Raw genomic sequence first — 23,405 nt, 5'->3', positions numbered from 1 at the left:
TAAGTCTCTACAAGTTCAAGAAGATTGAAATCATATCAAGCATCTTCTCAGATCATATGGCTTAAAAATCAACTATAATAAAAACTCTCAAAAACAATCAAACACATGGAAGCTACATAGCATGTTATTAAACAATGAATGGGTTGCCAATGAGATCAAGGAAGAAACAAAAAACTTCCTGGATATAAATTAAAATGAACACACAACAACCCCAAATCTATGGGACACAGAGGAAGCAGTTATGAGAGGGAACTTCATAGCACTACAGGCCTACTTCAAGAAACAAGAAAAATCTCTAATTAAATATCTAACCCTATGACTAAAATTATTAGAAAGGGAAGAACAAGAAAAGCCCAGAGGAAGGAAAAGGAAAGAAATAACAAAGATCAGAGCAAAATAAATGACCTAGAGACTAAAAAGAACAATACAAAAGATCAATAAAACCAAGAGATGGTTCTTTGAAAAGATAACAAGATTGATGAACCTTTAGCATGACTCATGAGGAAATAAAGAGAGAGGACCCAAATAAATAAAATCAGAAACAAAACAGGTGAAGTAACAACTGACACAACAGAAATACAAAGGATTGTAAGAAAACACTATGAACAATATGCCAACAAATTGGATAACGTAGGCAAAATGGACAACTTCCTAGAAACATACAATCTTCCAAAACTCAACCAGCAAGATTCAGAAAACCTGAACAGACCAATAACAACGAATGAAATTGAAGCAGTAATCAATAAACTCTCAGCAAACAAAAGCCCAGATCCGGATGGCTTCACAGGGGACAAAACACTCAAAGAAAAACTAACACCTATCCTCCTCAAACTATTCCAAAAAATTCAAGAGGAAGGAGGACTTCCAAGCTATTTTTACAAGGCCAAATAGACAATACAAAGAAAGAGAATTACAGGCCAATATCCCTGATGAACATAGATGCTAAAATCCTTAACAAAATATTAGCAAATTGGATCCAGGAATATATTAAAAAGAGCATACACCATGACAAAGTGGGATGTATTCCAGGGATACAAGGCTGGTACAATATTCACAAATCAATAAATGTGATACATCACATAAATAAATTGAAAGATAAAACTCACATGATCATATCAATAGATGCAGAAAAAGCATTTGACAAAATCCAACACCTATTTTTGATAAAAACTCTCAGCAATGTGGGAATAGAGAAATACCTCAACATAATAAAGGCCATATATGACAAACCTACAGCTAACATCATATTCAATGGACAAAACCTAAAAACATTTCCCCTAAGAATAAGAACAAGACAGGGATGTCCACTTTCACTACTCTTGTTCGACATAGTACTGGAAGTCCTAGCCTCAGTAATCACACAGAAGAAAAAATAAAAGGCATCCAATTTGGAAAGGAGGAAGTAAAACTGTCATTGTCATGGATGACATGATATATACATAGAAAACCCAGAGGACTCCACCAAAATACTACTAACTTAATAAATGAATTTGGGTATGTAACAGGATACAATATAAATATCCATAAGTCAGTTGCATTTTTATATACCAATAATGAACTATCAGAAAGGGAAACTAAAAAGCAATCCCATTCACAATCGTTTCCAAAATAATAAAATACTTAGGAATAAATTTAATCAAGGATGTGAAAGACCTGTACTCAGAAAATTATAAAACACTGAAGAAAAAAATTGAAGAAGATACAAATAGGTGGGAACATATACTTGTTCATGAATAGGAAAAATTAGCATAATTAAAATGTCCATACTATCCAATGAAATCTACAGATTCAATACAATTCCTATCAAGATACCAATTTCACAGAACTAGAACAAATGTTTTAAAAATTTATATGGAATCACAAAAGACCCTGAATTGCAACAGCAATCTTGAGAAAAAAAGAATAATGTTGGATAAATCATGCTATTTGATTCAAACTATACTACAAAGCCATAGTAATCAAAACAACGTGGTACTGGCATAAAAACAGGCATATAAATCAATGGAACAGAGTAGAGATCCCAGAAATAAACCCATTGTTTTATAGTCAATTAATATTTGACAAAGGAGGCAAAATCATATAGACTAAAGAGTTTATTCAATAAGTGATGCTGGGGAAAAGGACACATACATGCAAAAAAAAATGAAACTAGACCACCTTCTTAAACTACACACAAGAACAAACTCAAAATGGATTAAAGATTTAAATGTTAGACTCGAAACATAAAAATCCTAGAAGAAAATATAAGCAGTAAAATCTCAGACATTTCTCTTAGCAATATTTTTTTCTGATATATCTCCTTGTGTAGGGGAAACAAAAGAAAAAAATAAACAGGACTACATCAAACGAAAGAATTTTTGCAAAGCAAAAGAAACCATCAACAAAATTAAAAGACAACCCACTGAATGAGAGAACATATTTGCCAATGATGCATCTGATAAGGGCTTAATCTCCAAAATTTATAAAAACATAAAATTCAACACCAAAAAAACCGAAATAATCCAATTTTTAAAAATGGACAAAAGCCCTGAATACACACTTCTCCAAAGAGGACATACAGATGGCCAATAGACATATGGAAAAATGCTCACTAATCATCAGAGAAATGCAAATGAAAACTACAATATGATGTCACCTCACACCTGTCAGATGACTATCATCAATAAGTCAACAAACAAGTGTTGGCAAGGATGTGGAGAAAAGAGAACCCTAGCGCATTGTTGGTGGGAATGCAAATTGGTGAAGCCACGGTGTATGGAGTTACCTCCAAAATTAAAAATGGAACTGCCTCATGACCCAGGGATTCCACTTCTGGGAATTCATCCAAAGAAACATGAAACACTAATTCAAAAGAATATATGCACCCATATATTCATTGCAGCGTTATTTACAATAGCCAATTTTTGGAAGCAGCCCATGTTTCCATCAGTAAATGAGAGGATAAAAAAGCTGAAGTACATTTACACAATGGAATACTTCCTGCCATGAAAAGAAAGACAATTTCACCCTTTGTGACAGCATGGATGGACCTAGAGAACATTATGCTAAATGAAATAAGCCAGTCAGAGAAAGACAAGTACTACAGGATTTTACTCCTATGTGGAATCTAATGAACAAATTGAACTATGAAGCAAAATAGAGACAGACTCATAGAGAGCAAGCAGACAGCACAGAGGGAGGGCTGTTGGGGTGGATGGAAGTATTGAGCAAAATATGTTAAAAAGAGAGAGAACTCATGGACATGGATAACATTGCAGGGAGGTGAGGGAGGTGGGTGGAGGTGGGAAAGAGAATCCTATCTAATAAAGAGGGAATATGTAAATTGACCATCATGCCATCACAAAGATGGCGGCACCCATAGCAGAGATGGACGGGGGTTCCGTAACACAAGATGGCTGCATCCACAGTGGAGGCCAAGTTCCCCTAATGAGTCTTAACGAGCAATCAGCAGGGACCTGAGGCTGCGTGGCACTGGGCTGGGGCAGGGGACCTGAGGCTGTGCCCCCCGCCCGGTGGAGCTTGACAGAGGACCTCAGGCCATGCCCCCTGCCCCGACGCCAGGCAGGGGGACCTCAGGTCACACCCCCCTCCTGGCAGGGCTTGACGGGGGACCTCAGACCACGCGCACAAACCCAGTGCCATGCTGGGGGACCTCAGGCTGCACCCGCCGACCTGATGCCAGGCCGGGGGACCTGAGGCTGCGCCACCCTCCCAGCACTGGGCTGGGGGACCTGAGGCTGCATCCCCCGCCCAGCGGGGCTTGACAAGGGTGGGGCTGGCCAGGCCTGGATCTCTCCCAATGGGGGTGGGGCCGGCTGGGTCTGGGTCTCATGTGATTTTGAGGTGCCGCTGGTGGGCGGGGACTTGACTCTGGGTCCTGCGGCGCACCCCAGACTCTGACAGGAGGAAGATTTTCATATACATTTTACTAATTTTCTTTCATCTCTGACACTTCTATTATAAAGAAAGGGCAAATAGCAATATTAAAATATGTCCTCTAATTAATCCCCTTTTAATGTGCATGAATTTCGTGCACTGGGCCACTAGTAGAGGGATAAATGGTGATGGAAAACAAAATAAATAAATATAAAAAACATATATGCATTGGCCATAGACACAGACAATAGTGTTGTAAGGGCCAAGGAAGGAGGGCAGGGGCTCAATGGATGTGAGCAAAGGGGCCGTTATTGAGGACATCTGCAATAGTGTCAACAATAAACAATTTAAATTAAAAGAAATAATTTTTTTTCACAGTCCTCATAACACACACAAAAAATTATAACTATGTCAGGTAATGGATGCTAACTAGATTTACTGTGGTGAGCATTTCACAATATATACAAACTAGAGGCCTGGTGCACAAAAATTCATGTACTGGGGGTGGTCCCTCAGCCCAGCCTTCCCCCTCTCACAGTCCGGGACCCCTCAGTGGATGTCTTACTGTGAGGAGCAGACCTAAGCTGCAGTCTGGCCTCACTCTGTGGGAGGCGACCAGGCTCATCAGGGGAAGGTGCCGCCCTCATCACCCTGCTGCTGCTGCCACTGCCGGCTACCACAGCCGCCAAAGTGTTTTCATTAACACAGAGTCCAGTCCCTTCACCACGAAAAAATGACAACTTTCTTTAGGCATTTTCAAGATGTCTCTTTCGTAGGAAATGACATTTCTTTCTTTTTTTTTTTTTTTATCCTCACCTGAGGTTATTTTTCCATTGATTTTTAGAGAGCAAGGAAGAGAGAGGGAAAAACAGAGAGAAACATCAGTGTGAGAGGAACACTTCAATTGATTGTCTCCTGCATGAGCCCTGACCTGGGCCCTGGCCAGGGAGGAGCCTGCAACTGAGGTACATGCCCTTGATCAGAATCAAACCCAGACCCGGTAGTCCGCAGGTCGAGGCTCTATCCACTGAGACAAACCAGCTAGGGCAGGATATGACATTTCTTAGCCCCTCCAGCAGCAGACCTACGTTTTTTCCTCCAGGAGTGAGGTGGAAAAACCCTAGATCACCTTCTTGGATTCTTATTACCCAAGTTACCAAAAACATTACCAGTGGCGTATCGGGAGCTTAGCCAATGAGCGGTCAAAAAAGGTGTTTCCTCTGTAACTCACATGCAGAGGCGAATGGCCAGCACACCACAGCCGGCAGGGCCTGTTCTCTCTGGGCCTCCCCACAGCCGCAGTGGCAGGCAGACCCTCTTCTCTCCAGGCCTGCACCATCTGTGGCTTGCCTCACGGCGCACACAGTCCCCTCCCGCCCACCTGTGCACGCAGCCTCCTCCTGAGCGGTCGTGATGTTACGGCATCCTGGACAATTTGCATATTACCTCTTTATATATATATACTAGGGGCCCGGTGCACGAAATTCGTGCACTGGGTGTGTGGGGGGGGGGAGTGTACCTCAGCCCAACCTGCCCCCTCTCACATACTGGGAGCCCTCAGGCATTGACCCCCATCACCCTCCAATCGCAGGATCGGCCCCTTGCCCAGGCCTGATGCCTCTGACGCCTGGGCAGGGGACCCTCATTTGCCCCCATCACTGGTTCTGCCCCCAGCCCAGGCCTGATGCCTCTGGCCAAGGCATCAGGCCTGGGCAGGGGACCCCCAGACCCCTCCGATTGCTGGCTCTGCCCCTTGCCCAGGCCTGATGCCTCGGCCAGAGGCGTAGACCCCCATCACCCTCCGATCGCCTGATCGGCCCCTTGCCCAGGCCTGACGCCTCTGCCAGAGGTGTCAGACTTGGACAGGGGACCCCCATCTCCCCCCGATCACTGGTTCTGGCCCCCACCCAGGCCTGAGGCCTCTGGCCCAGGAATCATGCCTGGGCAGGGGACCCCCATCGCCCTCTGATCGCTTGCTCCACCCCCCGCCCAAGCCTGACGCCTCTGACCCAGGCTTCAGGCCTGGGCAAGGGGACCATCATATCCCCCCAATCCCCGGCTCCGCCCCCCACCCAGGCCTGATGCCTCGGCCAGAGGAGTTGACCCTCATCACCCTCCGATCACCAATCACCGGATCGGCCCCTTGACCAGGCCTGAGGCCTCCGGCAGAGGTGTCAGGCCTGGGCAGGGGACCCCCAGCTCCCCGCGGGTGCAGGCTCCGCCCCTGCCCAGGCCTAACGCCTCTGGCTGAGGCGTCCGGCCCGGGCAGCGGGGACCTGCAGTGGCAGCGGGGGGCGCCGCAATTGTGGGCTTCGCTTTAGGCCCAGGCAAGGGACCCCTAGCTCCCGGGACTGCCAGCTTCGACCGTGCCCAGCTCCCATCGCTGGCTCCACCCCTACTTCCTGCTATCACTGGCCAGGCGGAAAAGGCACCTGATTCTCCAATCATGGCTGGAGGGCAGGGCAAAGGCGGCCCCAGGGCCGCCTTTGCCCTGCCCCCCAGCTCTTAGCTCGCCCCTGGGTTTCCGATCACTGTCAGTGGCAGGGGGCTTCTTCCTGCTTTCCCTTTCGCCTCCCTGCATTGTGCCTACATATGCAAATTAACCGCCATCTTGTTGGCAGTTAACTGCCAATCTTAGTTGGCAGTTAATTTGCATATAGCCCTGATTAGCCAATGAAAAAGGTATCGCTGTACGCCAATTACCATTTTTCTCTTTTATTAGTGTAGATATATATATATTATATGTAGTTTTATATATATAGTACTAGAGGCCTGGTGCACAAAAATTTGTGCACTCGGGGGAAGGGGGGGTCCCTCAGCCTGGCCTGTGCCCTCTCGCAGTCTGGGACCCCTCAGGAGATAACGACCTGCTGGCTTAGGCCTGCTCCCAGGTGGCAGAGGGCAGGCCCAATCTCTAGGTGCAGCCCCTGGTCGGGCTCAGAGCAGGGCTGATTGGGGAGTTGGGGCACCACCCCTGTCATGCACAGAGCAGGGCGGATCGGGAGGTTGCGATGCCACCCTCAGTCATGCTCAGGGTAGGGCCGATTGGGGGGTTGGGTCGCCGCCCCCATCACACTCAAGGCAGGGTCGATGGGCAGGTTGTGGCGCCACCCCCTGTCACGCACAGAGCAGGGCCAGTCAGAGGGCTTGGGGCTCCGTACCCTGTCACACACAGAGCAGGGCCCATCAGGGGGTTGGGGAGCTCCCCCCTGTCACTCACAGAACAGGGCCCATCAGGGGGGTTGGGGCTCCATACCCTGTCACGCAGAGAGCAGGGCCCATCAGGGGATTGGGGAGCTCCCCCCTGTCACACACAGAGCAGGGCCCCGGGGGGGGGGGCGTGTTTGGGGCACCGCACCCTGTCACACACAGAGCAGGGCTGATCAGGGGTTTGGGGCGCCGCCCCCTGTCACACACAGAGCCGCAGGGTGATCAGGGGGTTTGGGTGCTGCCCTCTGTAATGCTGATCCCGGTGCTGGGAGGCATATTACCCTTTTACTATATAGGATAGAAGCCTGGTGCATGGGTGGGGGCCGACTGGTTTGCCCTGAGGGGTGTCCTGGATAAGGTAGGGGTCCCCACTGGGGTGCCTGGCCAGCCTGGGTGAGGAGATGATGGCTGTTTGCAGCTGGTCACACACCCTTCAGGGTGGGGGTCCCCACTGGGGTGCCTGGCCAGTCTGGGTGAGGGGCTGAGGGCTGTTTTCAGGCTGGCGGGTGACTGAAGCTCCCAACCGCTCCTTTTTTCTTTTTGTTTTTATTCTGGGTTTTAAGTATATATTTCTACGATACAAAATCTGTATATTGCACTGTGTGCCCACCACCCAAGGTCAGCTCCCACGTATGAGTGAAATCATATGGTTCTTAGCTTATTCTGACTGGCTTATTTCACTCTGCATGTTCTCAAGGTCATCCATGTTTTCGCAAATGGGAGTATTTTGTCTTTTCTTATGGCTGAGCAGTATTCCCCTGGGCGGACAGTGTGTCCCAAAGTCTCATTGTGTATACGGACCACATCTTCTTTATCCCGTCCTTTTCCGAAGGACACTTTGTTTGTCTCCATGTCTTGCTCACCGTGAATAATGCTGCAATGAACATAAGGGTACATATATCTTTGAGAATACATGTTTTTGAGGGGTTTTTTAAGTATATACCCAGGAGAGGGATTGCTGGGTCATATGGTGACACTAGTTTTAATTTTTTGAGGAATCGCCAGACTTTTCCCATAGTGACTGTGCCGTCTACGCTCCCACCAGCAGTGAGTGAGGCTCCCTCTTCTCCACAACCTCCCCAACAGCTGTTATTTGTATGTTGATAGTGGCCATTCTAACACGCGTGAGGTGGCAGCTCATTGTAGTACTGATTTGTATTTCCTAATTGCAGGTGAAGTTGAACACCTTTTTATATATGTGTTGGCCATTTGTATGTCTTCTTGGGCGAGGTGTCTGTTCAGGCCCTCTGCCCTTTTTTAAATTGGGTTGTTTGTTTGTTTGGTGTTGAGTTTTATGAGTTCTTTATATATGTTGGATATTAAACTCCGGTTGGAGCTATTGTTTGCAATTACTACCTCCCATTCGGTCAACCACCTCTGTTTTGTCGGTTTCTTTTGCTGTGTGGATCTTTAGTGTGACATCGTCCCATTCATTTATTTTTGCCTTTACTTCCCTTGCCTTTGCGGTCAAGTTCATAAAATGTTTTTTGTGACCAAGATCCACAAGTTTAGTGCCTGTTTTTTTCTGTGTGATTTATTATTTCAGATCTTATATTTAGGACTTCGATGCATTTTGAATTAATTTTTGTACATGGGGGCAAAATGTAATCCAGTTTCATTTTTTTGCATGTGGCTTTCCAATTTCCCAGTCCATTTAATGAAGAAGCTTTCTTTTCACCACTATGTGTTTCTGGCTCCTTTGACAAAAATGACCTGCCCGTATACATGTGGTTTTATTTCTGGGCTCTCAGTTTTGTTTCACTGATCTGTGTGTCTGTTTTTTCTGGCAATACCATGCTGTTTTGGTTATCATAGCTCTGTAGCATAATTTGAAGTCAGCGTGATATTTCCAGCTTCGTTCTTTTTTCTCAGAATTGCTTTGGCTATTAAGGGTCCTTTGTGGGTCCATACAAATCTGATTTTTTTGTTCTATTTATTTTTGAAATGACATTGGGATTTTGCTGGGGATTGCATTAAGTCTGTATATTGCTGTGGGCAATATGGCCAGTTTAACTATGTTGAGTCTTCCAGTTGATGAACACGGAATATTTCTCTATTTTGCTGTATCTTTTTCAGTCTTTTAAAATAACGCTCTGTAGTTTTCAGTATATAGCTCTTTCACATCCTTTGTTAAGTTTATGCCCAGGTATTTTATTCTTTTGGTTGTAATTACAAAAGGAATTTTTTGTTCTAAGGGTTTTTGTGCACCACATCCCCTGGGGGGCAGTGTGTCCCAAAGTCTCGTCTCACATAGCCTCAGCTTCCTCAAGCACAAAACAGGGCCAATGGGACCTGCCTCCCAGGAGGGCTGTGAAATTAAATGAGTTGAAATAAGCCCCATAGAAAGCGTCCAGAGAGTGAAGACCCCACTTTTATGATCCATAACCAGATCTATAATCAGAGCCACTTTGGGACGCATCTTACAATTGGAAGTATGAGAAAACAATACTGTGCTTCTGTGGGCGTCTTTAATGGGGACGCTGGGTTCTGTAAAGATGTGGTTTCCTTGCTGAAGCCCCTGAGTTCCCCCGCGGCCTCTCTGGGAGTTCCACCGCAGGGGAGGGGTAGTTCCTGAGCAAGGAATGGGCCAGAGAAGAAGTCCAGTCTCCCCCAACCTCATGCTTCTGCCTGGACTCGGGAAACCAGCCCCAGGGTCTGAGGGATTACCACAGAGGGCCCCTGAGCAGGGCCCCTGTTAGCTAATTGCCACAATTAGCAAATACAAATATATTTTCTCTGGCAACACTGGATCCTTAGGTGGGCTGGGCACTCTCTCTGGACAGAATAAATACGTAATGTCTCCTGCACATTTGTAAGTCTATGTTTTGTAATGTGGGCAGGTGTCATTTTTGTTTTTGAAATGCAAATGGATTAAAGGCATGAATGAACTAAGGGTTTTGCCTACACACACACACACACACATGCACACACACAGACACACACAGACACACACACATACACATACACAGACACACACAGACAGACACAGACACAGAGATACACACACACACACACGCACAGAGTTATGCAGTTGAAAGGAGACCAGAATACTAGTCCCACGAAGGGAACTGCACGTGCCGAAGCCCTGCAGCTGGACAGCGGCTGTCAGAAGAAGCTGCACGAAGGCCTGGCTGCGGCCTGCGGGTGCCAAATCCTGTTCGGGCCCTTCGCCCGCATTGTCTCATCTAAACCTGTGACATGGGAATATTACCGAGTAGGAGCTGCAGCACAGACAGGTAGGATTAGGCCCACACAGGCCTCACAGCCAGTGATTGGCAGGATGAGGTCAGCCCTGACCCCTGCACTCCTAGCTCCTGCAGGCTCTGTAACCTCTATTCTCCATTTAGAATATTAAGACTGAGAGGCAAGCATCCAAGTTTTCTGACGTTATTAAGGGACCCTAACACAAGGAGAGACCACTACACACCAATGGCTAAAGTTAGAAGGTGACAACACTAAGTGCTGACAAAAGTGTGGCTCGTGTGAATGTTAAATGGTACATTTTTCAAACCATTTGGAAGACAGTTTACCATGGGACCCAGTGTCGGAGAGCTAGAGCGCTGCTCAAGCCCACTGCTCAGAGTTGCTCTGAGTCCATGTGTTCTAAATTCTTCCCGACTACACCAGAGTAGGTTCCTTCTTGAATCCTACACTAACTACACTAACTGTTGGGAACTTAGTCCAAGTTCCTCCTTTATCCTCTGCTCACTAGTTATAGGTGTCAGGTCCAAGCCCCTCTGCCAGGGGCTGGACCCCCTAGGATGCCGGGTCTTAGACGGAGAAGCCATGAGAAGTTGCAGGTGTGTAAGAACGAGTCTTTAGTGCAGAAACCAATGGTTATAGTAATCAGACAAAACAGTCTTTACAACAAAGTCCATACAGGCAACCACACACCGCTGGCAAATACATATCCCTCCCACACAGTAGTAGGAGTCTCTGTACCCACAGCCGTTATCTGAGCAGCCGCACACTGCCTCCAGACCTAGAGCTCTACACAGCAATAGTACCTGAGCTCTCCCTTAGCGCTACAGCCTCAGTAGCCTCTCCAGCCTCTCAGGCTCAGCAGCTTCCTGTCTCCTGGCCCAGCACACTGGCTAGTCTCCGTAGCCTCACACAGAAACTCTCTCTGAGCTTCACTCTCAGCACACTGGCTGGTTAACGTGGCAGCTGTATCTGAGTTCTCTATGAGCTCGTAGCCTTACACCGTAGCAGTACCAGCTCTCAGCTCCATCTCAGCTCTCTAGCCTTTTCCCTCCTCTCTAGCCTACCAGCTGGTCAGTACCATGTATTCTACTCCTTGGACAAAAGAGGCCTCCAGCCAACAATGCATCAGTCATTTGGCTAGAGAAGGGCACGGCGTGCCATGAGATCACTGCGGCCCTGCAGCTGTGTTCGGAGTGGCCCTGGACATCCCGGGATACTATCAACAAGGCCTCCACACTAATTAGCCTTGACTATCTGGGGACTCTGGCATGGTTTCCACACCCAGCAATGCCATTCCTAGGTATTTTCCCAAAAGAAATTAAAACATATATTTACACAGAAAACTCCTCACAAATGTTTATAGTGGCATTATTCATCATTGCCAACAACTAGATATAAGCTAAATGACGTTCAATGGGTGAATGGATAAACAAACAGAGGTATATACTGTGCAATGGAACACTGCTCAGCGGGGAAAAGGACTCACTGATGCACACAGCAACATGGACAACGCTCAAATGCCTCATGCTAGGTGGAAGAAGTCAGACTCAAGGGGGACTACACGTCCACTTATATGATATTCTGGAAAGGACAAAGGTATAGGGACAGAGAAAAAGACAGGGATTTCAGGAGTAGGGGATGCCTACAAAAGGGCACGAGGGAATTTGGGGTAGGCAATGGAATTCTTATACCAAGTATATCTTGATGGTGGTGGTGAATACATGATGGTGTATGGATTAGTCAGAGCTCATGGAATTGTAAGCAAAAGGATTGAATTGTACTACAGTGGGGCCTTGACTTAGGAGTGTCCAGACTAACGAGTTTTTTGAGATACCAGCTGTCTCTTGGGGGGAATTTTTGCATTGAGTTGATAGAGTAATTTGAGTTAATGAGCTCCTTAACGAGCTCCTTAACGAGCTCGGTCTCTGAATGAATTAAAATCATAAGTCAAGGCCCCACTGTATATACAAATCGCATCTCATTGTTTAAACATCGAGAGAAGGGGGAAGCCTATACTGAGAAAATGTAACGCTACTGGGTACCTTGCTCCTCCGATCTCACAGGAAATGGGATGGGAGATTATACACAACCCCGGGGAGTGAGCTGTACCCTGAAATAAGATGACAACAGAGCAGAGGCTGCTGACAGGTGGCCTCAGCTGTGACTGTTTATGGTCTAGACCCGTGGTCAGCAAACTGCGGCTCGCGAGCCACATGTGGCTCTTTGGCCCCTTGAGTGTGGCTCTTCCTAAGCCTTAGGAGTACCCTAATTAAGTTAATAACAATGTACCTACCTACATAGTTTAAGTTTAAAAAATTTGGCTCTCAAAAGAAATTTCAATCGTTGTACTGTTGATATTTGGCTCTGTTGACTAATGAGTTTGCCGACCACTGGCTAGACTCCTTAGCAGTGGTTCTCAACCTTGGCTGCACATTAGAATCACCTGGGAATCTTTTGAAAATCCTGATTTCTGGGTCTCATCCTCCAGAAGTTCTGTTTCTTTGTTATGGGGTGGGGCCACAACATTAGTAACAAAGAAACAGAATTTCCGGAGGATGAGGCCCAGAAATTAGGATTTTAAAAAGATTCCTAGGTGATTCTAATGTGCAGCCAAGGTTGAGAACCACTGGCATAGAACAAGAGTTTCCAATTATAGGACAACTAGTGGCCAGGTGCACGAATTCGTGCATACTGAAAGAAAATTAATTAGAAGAAATATTTTAATATCACTATTCGCCCTTTCTCTATAATACAAGTGTCAACCAAATTCATGGTCGACAATGACAGACTGAAACACACGCTCCAGCAAGAGCTTTATATGTATCACACATGTGTGAGCCAACAGCCTTTTATAGATATAGAATAAACTTGCTTAATTAGACCTGCTTTCTGATTTAGCTAAACTTTTTCCAGCCCAGTGAAGCACCCCACTTCTCTTTCAGGTAACTGTCAGCAACACAGTAGTAAATATCAACACGAAACAGATTATTATTGCAGATCATGCAGGGAGAACAAAGGGTAAAATATTTAAGGGCAGCAGTGTTTGACTATTTTCTGCGCAGTGAGAAAACCTGAGGTCATTTTCAAGGTCCAGCATTTCTTACTTCTTTTCAGTCGGGTCAAGTTTCTAAGCTTTCTAAATCTCCGTTTTCTGGCTAATGAAAAGAAAATGGGATTCCACTGAGTCTCCTGTCTACCTACTCCAGGACTCCTGTGAGGATCAAATGAGATGAGGCATGGGAAAACACTTCACAGACATTTGGTTACAGTAAAGTGTTTCTACCTGGTATATAGCAAATCGTGTTCGTGGGCTGAAGAAACTGCAAGGAGGCTAGTTGTTGCTAGGAAGAGGAAGCTGGGCGTTGCTACTTGACATCATTACCCGGACTTTTGGACACTTAGCATATTAGCCTTTTATATAGATAGATATGCATCTCTGCCACCAGAGGTGAATCACCTTTATAGGTTTGTTGTTTTTTTGTTTTGTTTTTTCAAGCAGTTGAGCACAAGTATTTTAATTCCTTAAAATGAAATTTTCTCTAAGAGTTAACTATAGTTCAAAGCTCATTTTTATGGGATCTCACATTCATCACCCTTTTAAGAGACATCCTATATAATAAAAGGCTAATATGCAAATTGTCCCCTCAGGACTTCGACCACTCACTATGATGTGCGCTGACCACAAGGGGGTGACACGGAACGAAGGAAGGCCCTGGCTGACAGCCGGCAGCTGGAGGAAGGAAGGCCCTGATCAGCCCTGATCACTGTCCAGGCCTAGGGACCCTGCCCATGCACAAATTACATGCATCAGGTGTCTAGTCCTATATAATAAAAGCCTAATATGCTAAGTGTCTGGTTGTCTGGTCAGCCATTCAACCAATCAAAGCATAATATGCTAATGATATGCTAAGGCCGCTCAACCACTTGCTATGACATGCACTGACCACCAGGGGGCAGATGCTCCAACTGGTACGTTAGCTTGCTACTGTGGTCTGGTCAATTGGGACTGAGCGAGATGGGCCAGACAAGCTCTGGAGCCCTCCCATGGTCCCTCCCTGGCTGGCCAACCTCCCACATCCCTCCCCCGAGTCATGAACTGGTGGGATCCCTCGTTCTGGCCTGCACCCTCTTGCAATCTGGGACCCCTCGGGGGATGTCGGAGAGCCGGTTTTGGCCTGATCCCACAGGCCAGGCTGAGGGACCCCACTGGTGCACAAATTCGTGCACTGGGCCTCTAGAAACATGATAAAAGGATATCAGTAGAAGATACCTAGACATTTCAGTTAAGGGTTAAGATAAAGTTAAGGGTATTTTCAATGTGGAAATCCAAAGAAGACAATGGGAATGAAACAAGTTTCACATGGTCCTACAAATCTTGGTAAAGGAACCAGGTGGAAGCCCAGGCTGGTGGGCAAGTGGGAGAAGGCAAGAAAACATGGTTCAAACAGATGGCACGAGGCAACCGGTATCTAGATAATCCCTATTTTTTTGGCATAGGTCCAAATAATAGTCCTAATAATAGTCCTCTAATAATAGTCCTGTTGTTACCAAACCAGTCTAGATCCTACCAAGTTAAAAAGAAGTTCCTTACCCTAGCTGGTTTTTCTCAGTGGTTAGAGCATTGGCCCGTGGACCGAAAGGTTGAAGGCTCAATTCTCTGTCAAGGACATGTACCATAGTTGCAGGTTCCATCCCCAACCCCCATCAGGGTGCATGCGGGAGGCAACCAATTCATGTGTCTCTCTCATGTCTATGCTTCTCTCTCTCTCCTTCTCCTCCCTCTCTTCCACTCTCTCTAAAAATCAATGGAATCATGTCAACCAATGTCACCCCAATAAATTTAATTTTTAAAAAATCAATGGAAAAAATATACTCAGGTGAGGATTTAAAAAATAAAAATTTTTTAAAAGTTTTAAAAAGGAGTGCCTCATCAATTTATTGGGTGTAGGTGGTAACCCATGTCCTTCCACACCAAGCTGGATCAGGTCTGGCAAGAAAGTCTCACCATGCCTGAATGGTACTTTGGGTAGGAAGCCAGAGGCCAGGCACATCCCAGTGATGCTCTGGTGGCTGAGATACCAGGTGGGAGGAGAGTGGGTCTTATTACTCACTTGGATCTTTGGCCTTGAAGAAGCAATGCCGGTAGAAGCACAGTGGCTAGTCCAGAGAGACAGAGCATTGAAAAGCTGCTGAAGCACAGGCCCGATTGTTCGTAACGCTTTGATATCACACCGCTCCTCTTCTCACTTCTTTGTGGAGGAAAAATCATTAATGATAGATTCCAAAAGGTCTTCTAGGCATCGTAGCTCCACTTCTAAAGGTTTGAGACCCTCAGCTTTTGCAATCAGTTCATAATGTTTCCACCTGCACTCTGTGCTTCACATCTGGAATCACAAAGTGCTCAGGTATCCACCACGTTCCCTTGCTCTCAAAACACACTTTCGAACGTGTCATGATCTTCGGTGGTAGAGGCAAATTTCTCCGTGGTTGCATCTTCCTTGGATACCGTACATGGGCAGCAGAATCTGTAACCCTCCGTGGGTGAGCAGGCCACCGCACCCCAGGGTGGTGGGTGATCTCAGATGTGCCCATCGCCAGAAGGCCCTGGTGCATCTCCTCAGGGAGGTACTTGCAGTGGAACGAGATGGCGAGGACCCAGCTGAGCAGGAGCAAAGGTGGCCACACTAAGTGGCAAGGGCAGTGCTGGGGTTGTGGGCCAGACAAAGCAGACAGGGGCCGGCACTGTTCACCATGGGCCGCTACGCTCCGGAAGTGGCCCTTTTAGGTTTCTCAGCACCTTTCTTTGTTTGTTTTACATGTTTTACAACAACTGCTTGAAAACTTCCCTTCAATTTTAGAAAATATTTGAAATCATGGACAAATTAGAATTTCACACATTTTCTGATTTTTACCACAATTTCAACTACAATAAGGTGATAATCAAATACATGCTGTCACTCTTCTGTTGTTGCTGTTGCCACTATCCTGGGTGGGAAATGACAGCTCGTTATTCCTGAAATTCACACTTTCTGGGCTCCGAGGCTGTATTTTCATGTTCTTTGTTCTTGGTTCTGAGATGTTTATATCCTTTCTCAATTTTCTATTTATTTTTGTCTTTTTCTTCTCAATGTGTGGAAATTCTTTATACAGGGTGTCCCAAAAATGTATACACACGTTAAATGACTATAAAGTCGGTGTGTATGAATGTACAGTCCATTTTCAAAATTTAAAAGAATCTACAGAAATGAATACTTTTTTGTCAATGCCTGTTTTCAAACTGATGGCCGTTCTGGTCTAGTCACTGCTGATAACGCAAAGCAATGGAATTGTAAACATCAGGAATAATTTCGTTCGGGATTTATAGGCCATCGATTCATCGACTACTGCCCGTTTTGTACTGTAATATTTTATGGATCACCCTAAAAAAAAAGTCTAGTGGCACTTTAGGATAAACTATCTTTGTTCAAATTTTAGTCTGGCTTCACCCATTATTTCATATCAGTTAAACCTGAAAAGAAGTGAAAATTAAGTGAGTTATCAGCAGTTAAAGTGTGTATACATTTTTGGGGGACACCCTATATATATATATATGAATGTATTAACCCTTCTCAGACAAAACAAAATTGATCGTTACTTATTGGTTTTGTTTATAATATTATTTCCCTAAAATTTTTATTAATCAGTTATTTCTATCTTTTCATTCATAGCTTCCAGGTTTCCTGTCTTCATTTTTTTTTCTGTTTTCTTTTTAAAAATATTTGCAACCCTTTGTTGTAAAAATCGACTTGTAGCCCAGCCGGCATAGCTCAGTGGTTTAGCATTGACCTGTAAACCTAGGAGGTCATGGTTCAGTTCCTGGTCAGGGCATATGTCTGGGTTGCCGGCTTGATCACCAGTGTGGGGTGTGCAGGAGGCAGCCAATCAATGATTTTCTCTCATTGCTGATGTTTCTATCTTTCTTCCTCTCTCTTCCTCTCTAAAATCAATAAAAATATTTTTTTTTAAAATAGCCTTGCAAATTCTTTCTACTATTTTTATTAGTTTTGTTTTGTTTGCATTTTATCTTTAGTCCATCTGGAGTTTGTTTTATTTTTTTCTGCAACACAGATATATTTCACTCAGCCACACCTCTATTAACGGTGAGAAGAGGCAAGGCAACCTTAATGGCTTCCTGTGTCCCACATCCATGCCCCTCACTAACTCAGGCATGGCCTGACCCCTGGGCGGTGGGTCCAGTCCATCCCTGGTTTTCTGTTTTTGACCTATGGTCTTAGCTTCACCAGAGAAGTCCTGGGAAAGCACTGCCCTCCAGTGGCTAGTAGCAACTACAATCTGATGACAAAGACTTCTCTGAACGCTGAATAGATCTGTTCATGACTGGGCTTAAATTCTCCAGGAGTATATTCCCATAAGGATTGAAATCAGGGACTTGAACATATATTTGCACACCCATGTTCATAGCAGCACTATTCATAGTAGCCAAAAGGTGAAAACCACCCAATTCTTTATACAGGGTGTCCCAAAAATGTATACACACTTTAAATGACTATAAAGTCAGTGTGTATGAATGTACAGTCCATTTTCAAAATTTAAAAGAATCTACAGAAATGAATACATTTGGGCCCCACCCAAGCCATGCACAGAGGCATTTGCATATGAAAGGCCCGGCCCTTTGCAATCTGAAAATTACTTATCAACACATGAATGGATAAATGCAGTGTTATCCATCCATACGATGGAATATTGTTCAATTATAAAAAGGAGGGAAATTCTGAGGAAAAAAAACAAGATGGCGACATAGGTAAACACCTGAGATTGCTACCTCTCACAACCACTTCAAAAATACAACTAAAAGACAGAACGGACATCATCCAGAACCACAGAAAGGCTGGCTGAGTGGAAATTCTACAACTAGAAGGAAAGAGAAAAGCTTACCGAGACTCAGAGGAGGCACAGTGCAGAAGTAAAATACAAAGGTGCAGAGGTGCATGTGGAGCGGGCTGGCGGCTGAGGACACAGTTGTCTTTTTCAATCAGGAGGGAGTCTCAAGCTCTGAGCTCCAGTTCCGGGTGAGTCTCTTGGGACCCAGACTCATACGGGAGAAAGGGGACTGTCTGTCATCGGTCGGAACTTGAGGGCAGCTTTCTCTCAGAGGTGCTCACAGCAAATGCCAGGACACTAAGAAGTGGAGCCTCTGAGGGCAGGACTGAGAGCAGCCATAACTGCTCGCTCCGCCCTGTTGATCCCCTGGGACCCCGCCCCACCCAAGCCATGCACAGAGGCATTTGCCTATGAAAGGCCTGGCCCTTTGCAATCTGAAAATTACTTAACAAACTGCAGCTGGCCCAAGGCCCCATGGCAATTTACATTGCTTCACAGCTGGCTTCTGCTGGGTAGCCTCAGGCAGAGGCTAGATTAGCACCTCCTTAGAGATCCAGGAGCCAGTGTGCCCAGTGGTCAGAGTGGGACCATCCAGATTGCAGCTCCTCAGATCCATAAAGGACACACTCAGGGGGCAGACTCAGTGAGCACCAAAGCACCACTGAATCAAGTCTTGTCCCGGAGGGGTGTCTCTAGCACAGAAGTTCTCCCACTGCAGACATAGCTGATTCTCACAGCCAGTTGGCCGGGAGATCAATCCCTCCCAGTGTTACCTACAACAATCAAGGCTTTACTACAACAAGACTGTGCACAAAGCCCACAAGGGGGTGCACCAAGAGTGTCTACCTCAGGTAATTGGGGAGGCTGAGCCACTGGGCCCTATAGGACACTTAGCACAGAAAGCCACTCTATCGACAGAGTGAAGCATAAAAAATGCTGAGACAAAGAAACAGGACACAAATACAGAAATGGAGGAAAGCATACTACTGGATATAGAGTTCAAAACCACACTTTTAAGGTTTTTCAAGAATTTTCTAGAAACCGCTGATAAACTTAATGAGGCCCTCAAGAAATCTAGTGAGACCCTCGAGGTTGTGATAAAGGACCAACTAGAAATTAAGCATACACTGACTGAAATAAAGAATATTATACAGACTCCCAACAGCAGACTAGAGGATCGCAAGAATCAAGTCAAAGATTTGAAATATGAAGAAGCAAAAAACACCCAACTGGAAAGGAAAAGAAAAAAGAATCCAAAAATACGAAGATAGTGTAAGGAGCCTCTGGGACAGCTTCAAGCATACCAACATCCGAATTATAGGGGGGCCAGAAGAAGAGAGAGAGCAAGATATTGAAAACCTATTTGAAGAAATAATGGCAGAAAACTTCCCCCACCTGGTGAAAGAAATAGACTTACAAGTCCAGGAAGCGCAGAGAACCCCAAACAAAAGGAATCCAAAGAGGACCACACCAAGACACATCATAATTAAAATGTCAAGAGCAAAAGACAAAGAGAATCTTAAAAGCAGCAAGAGAAAGACAGTCAATTACCTACAAGGGAGTACCCATACAACTGTCAGCTGATTTCACAGAAACTTTGCAGGCCAGAAGGGAGTGGCAAGAAATATTCAAAGTGATGAATACCAAGAACCTACAACCAAGATTACTTTATCCAGCAAAGCTATCATTCAGAATTGAAGGTCAGATATAGAGCTTCACAGATAAGGAAAAGGTAAAGGGGTCCATCACCACTAAACCAGTATTATATGAAATGCTGAAAGGTATCCTTTAAGAAGAGAAAGAAGCAGAAAAAGGTAAAGATACAAATTATGAACAACAAATACGCATCTATCAACAAGTGAATCTAAAAATCAAGTGAATAAATAATCTGATGTACAGAATAAACTGGTGATTATAATAGAATCAGGGGCATAGAAAGGGAGTGGACTGACTATTCTTGGCGGGGGAAAGGGGTGTGGGGGGTGTGGGAAGAGACTGGACAAAAATTGTGCACCTATGAATGAGGACAGTGGAGGGGAGGTGAGGGCGGAGGGTGTGATGGGAACTGGGTGGAGGGGAGCTATGGGGGAAAAAAAGAGGAACAACTGTAATAATCTGAACAATAAAGATTTAATTTAAAAAAAAAAAAAGGAGGGAAATTCTGCCTGGCCGGTGTGGCTCAGTGGATTGAGCGCCATCCCATGCACCAAGAGGTCACCAATGCAATTCCGGGTCAGGGTACGTGCCCGGGTTGCAGGTTAGATTCCCAATAGGGGGTGTGCAGGAGGCAGCCAATCGATGTTTCTCTCTCATCAATGTTTCTATATTTCTCCCTCTTCCTTCCTCTCTCTTTAAAAATCAGTAAAAACATATTTTTTTAAGGAAGGAAATTCTAACACTTGCTTCAGTGGGGATAAACCTTAGGGATATTATTCTCAGGGCAGGGGATTGAACCTGCAACCCAGGTAGGTACCCTTGACTGGGAATAGAATCCGCAACCCTACAGTGCATGAGCCAATGCTCTTGCCGCTTAGCACCACCAGCCAGCACAAAGGCTCACCAATCTTGTTTAACTTTTCAAAGAACCAGCTCTTGGTTTCATTAATCTTTTGTCTTGTTTTGTTTCTGTTTTTATGTCATTTATTTCTTCTCTGATATTTATTATTTCCTTCCTTCTACTTACTCCAGGCTTTTATTGTTCTTTTTCTAATTCTTTTAGATGTAGGGAAGGAGTGTTTATTTCAGATTTTTCTTGTTTTTTGAAATAGGCCTGTAAGACTGTGTACTTTCCTCTCAGGACTCCTTTCACTGTGTCCCATAGCTGTTGGGTCATTGTGTGTTTGTTTTCATTTGTGTCCAGTAATTTTTTATTTCTTCCTTGAGCTCATTGATAACTCATTCTTTGTTTAATATTGTGCTATTTATCATCCAGGTGTTTGAACATTTTTTACGTGTTTTTTTTTTTATTGTGGTTGATTTCTACTTTCATGCCATTGTGATCGAGAAGATCCTTGATATGAGTTCAATATTCTTGAATTTATTAAGACTTATTTTGTGTCTTAACATGTGGTCTATCTTTTAGAATGTTCCATGTGCATTTGAAAAGATTGTATATTCTGCTGTGTTGGGATGAAATGTTCTGTAAATGTCTGTTAAATCCATCATATGTAGTGTGTCATCTAAGGTCACTGTTTCCTTGTTGACTTTTTGTATGGAAGACCTATCTAGTGATGATACGGGGTGTTAAAGTTCCCTACAATGGCCGAAACCGGTTTGGCTCAGTGAATAGAGCATCGGCCTGCGGACTGAGAGGTCCCAGGTTTGATTCCGGGCAAGGGCATGTACCTTGGTTGCGGGCACATCCCCAGTAGGAGATGTGCAGGAGGCAGCTGATCGATGTTTCTCTCTCATCGATGTTTCTAACTCTCTATCTCTCTCCCTTCCTCTCTGTAAAAAATCAATAAAATATATTTTTTTAAAAAAAGTTCCCTACAATGACAGTATTGCTGCCAATCTCTCCCTTAAAGTCCACCATGAGCTCTAGCTGGTTTGGCTCAGTGGATAGAGCATCGGCCTGTGGACTGAAGGGTCCTGAGTTCGATTCTGTTCAAGGGTAATACCTTGAGTGCAAGCTCCTGGCCTTGGTCAGGGGCATGTGGGAGGCAACCAATCAATGTGTCTCTCTCACATTGGTGTTTCTCTCTGTCTCTCCCTCTCCCTTCCACTCTCCCTAAAAATCAATAGAAAAATATCCTTGGGTGAGGATTAAAAAAAAAAAAACGGAAGTCCAGCAGAAGTTTTGTTTATATATTTAGATGCTCCTAAATTAGATGCTTATATGTTTACTAGAGGCCCAGTGCATGAAAATTCATGCACTCGGGGGGTCCCTCAGCCTGGCCTGCACCCTCTCATAGTCCGGGACCCCTCAGGGGATGTCCACCTGCCAGCTTCAGCCTGCTCCCTGGAGGATCGGGCCTAAGCTGCCAGTCAGACATCCCTCTGGCAGCCTGGGAGCCCTTAGGGGATGTCTGACTGCAGCTTAGGCCCACTCCTCTGCAGCTGCCTCTGCGGAAGGCGTGGTCTGAGACTGGGACTGGCCCCGTGCTGCAGCCTCTCCCACCGCCTCTGTGGAGGAGGAGGAGCGCTGGGACCAGGCCAGCACCACTGCCTGTGTGGATGGGGGGTGCCGGGACCACCATGCCTGGCCTGGCGACGCAGGCTTGCTATCCCCGCCACCCGCCCACTGGTCGTTCCAGCAGGTCTTTCCAGAAGGTCATTCTGCCTTCTGGTCTAATTAGCATATCAGCTCTTTATTAGCCTATATAATAAAAGCCTAATATGCAAATCAACTGAAGGTGGAACGACCGGTCACTATGATGTGCACTGACCACCAGGGGCAGACTCTCAATGCAGGAGCTGCCCACAGGCCCCAGGCAGAGGGAGGCAACTGGCGGTGGTGGGGGGCGGGGCCGGTAAGCAGGCGGCGCCAGGCTGGTCAAGGCAGGTGCCAGTGGATGCCCCCCGATTGCTCCGCCAGTCAACCCACAGATGGGCCCTGATCGCCGGCCAGGCCTAGAGACCCTACCCGTGTACGAATTTCGTGCACTGGGCCTCTATATAGGATAAGGATTATATCCTGTTGTTGGATCAGTCCCTTTATTATTATGTAGTGACCTTCTTTATCTCTTTTATGGCCTTTGTTTTTAAGTCTATTTTGTTAGAAATAAGTATTGCTCCCGCAGCTTTTTTTTTTGCTTTTTTTTTTTCCATTTGGATGGAATATTTTCCCCAATCCCTTCACTTCAGTCCGTGTGAATCTTTTGTTCTGAGGTGGTCTCTTATAGACAGCATATATGTGGGTCATGTTTTCTTATCCATTCAGCTACCCTATATCTTTTGATTGAAGCAGTAAATCCAGTTACTTTTAAGGTTTTGATAGGTACTTATTTATTACCATTATTTTCTTTATGCCTATGTTCCTTTCTCTCTCTATTTCTTCTTCTTCTTAAAGCAGTCCCTTAAGCATTTCTTGCAATGCTGGTTTGGTGGTGCTGAACTTCTTTAATCTTCCTTTGTCTGGGAAGATCTTTATTTCACCTTCAATTTTAAATGATAACCTTGCTGGATAGAGCAATCTTGGTTGCTAGTTCTTGCTTTTCATTACTTTGAATACTTCATGCCATTCCCTTCTGGCCTGAAGTGTTTCTGTTGAAATATCTTCTGACAGCTTTATG

This window comes from Myotis nattereri (genome assembly GCF_964212035.1).
Source record: "Myotis nattereri genome assembly, chromosome: 5".
Taxonomy (NCBI): domain Eukaryota; kingdom Metazoa; phylum Chordata; class Mammalia; order Chiroptera; family Vespertilionidae; genus Myotis; species Myotis nattereri.
The sequence above is the reverse complement of the archived record's forward strand: the minus strand, read 5'-3'. Positions refer to the sequence as shown.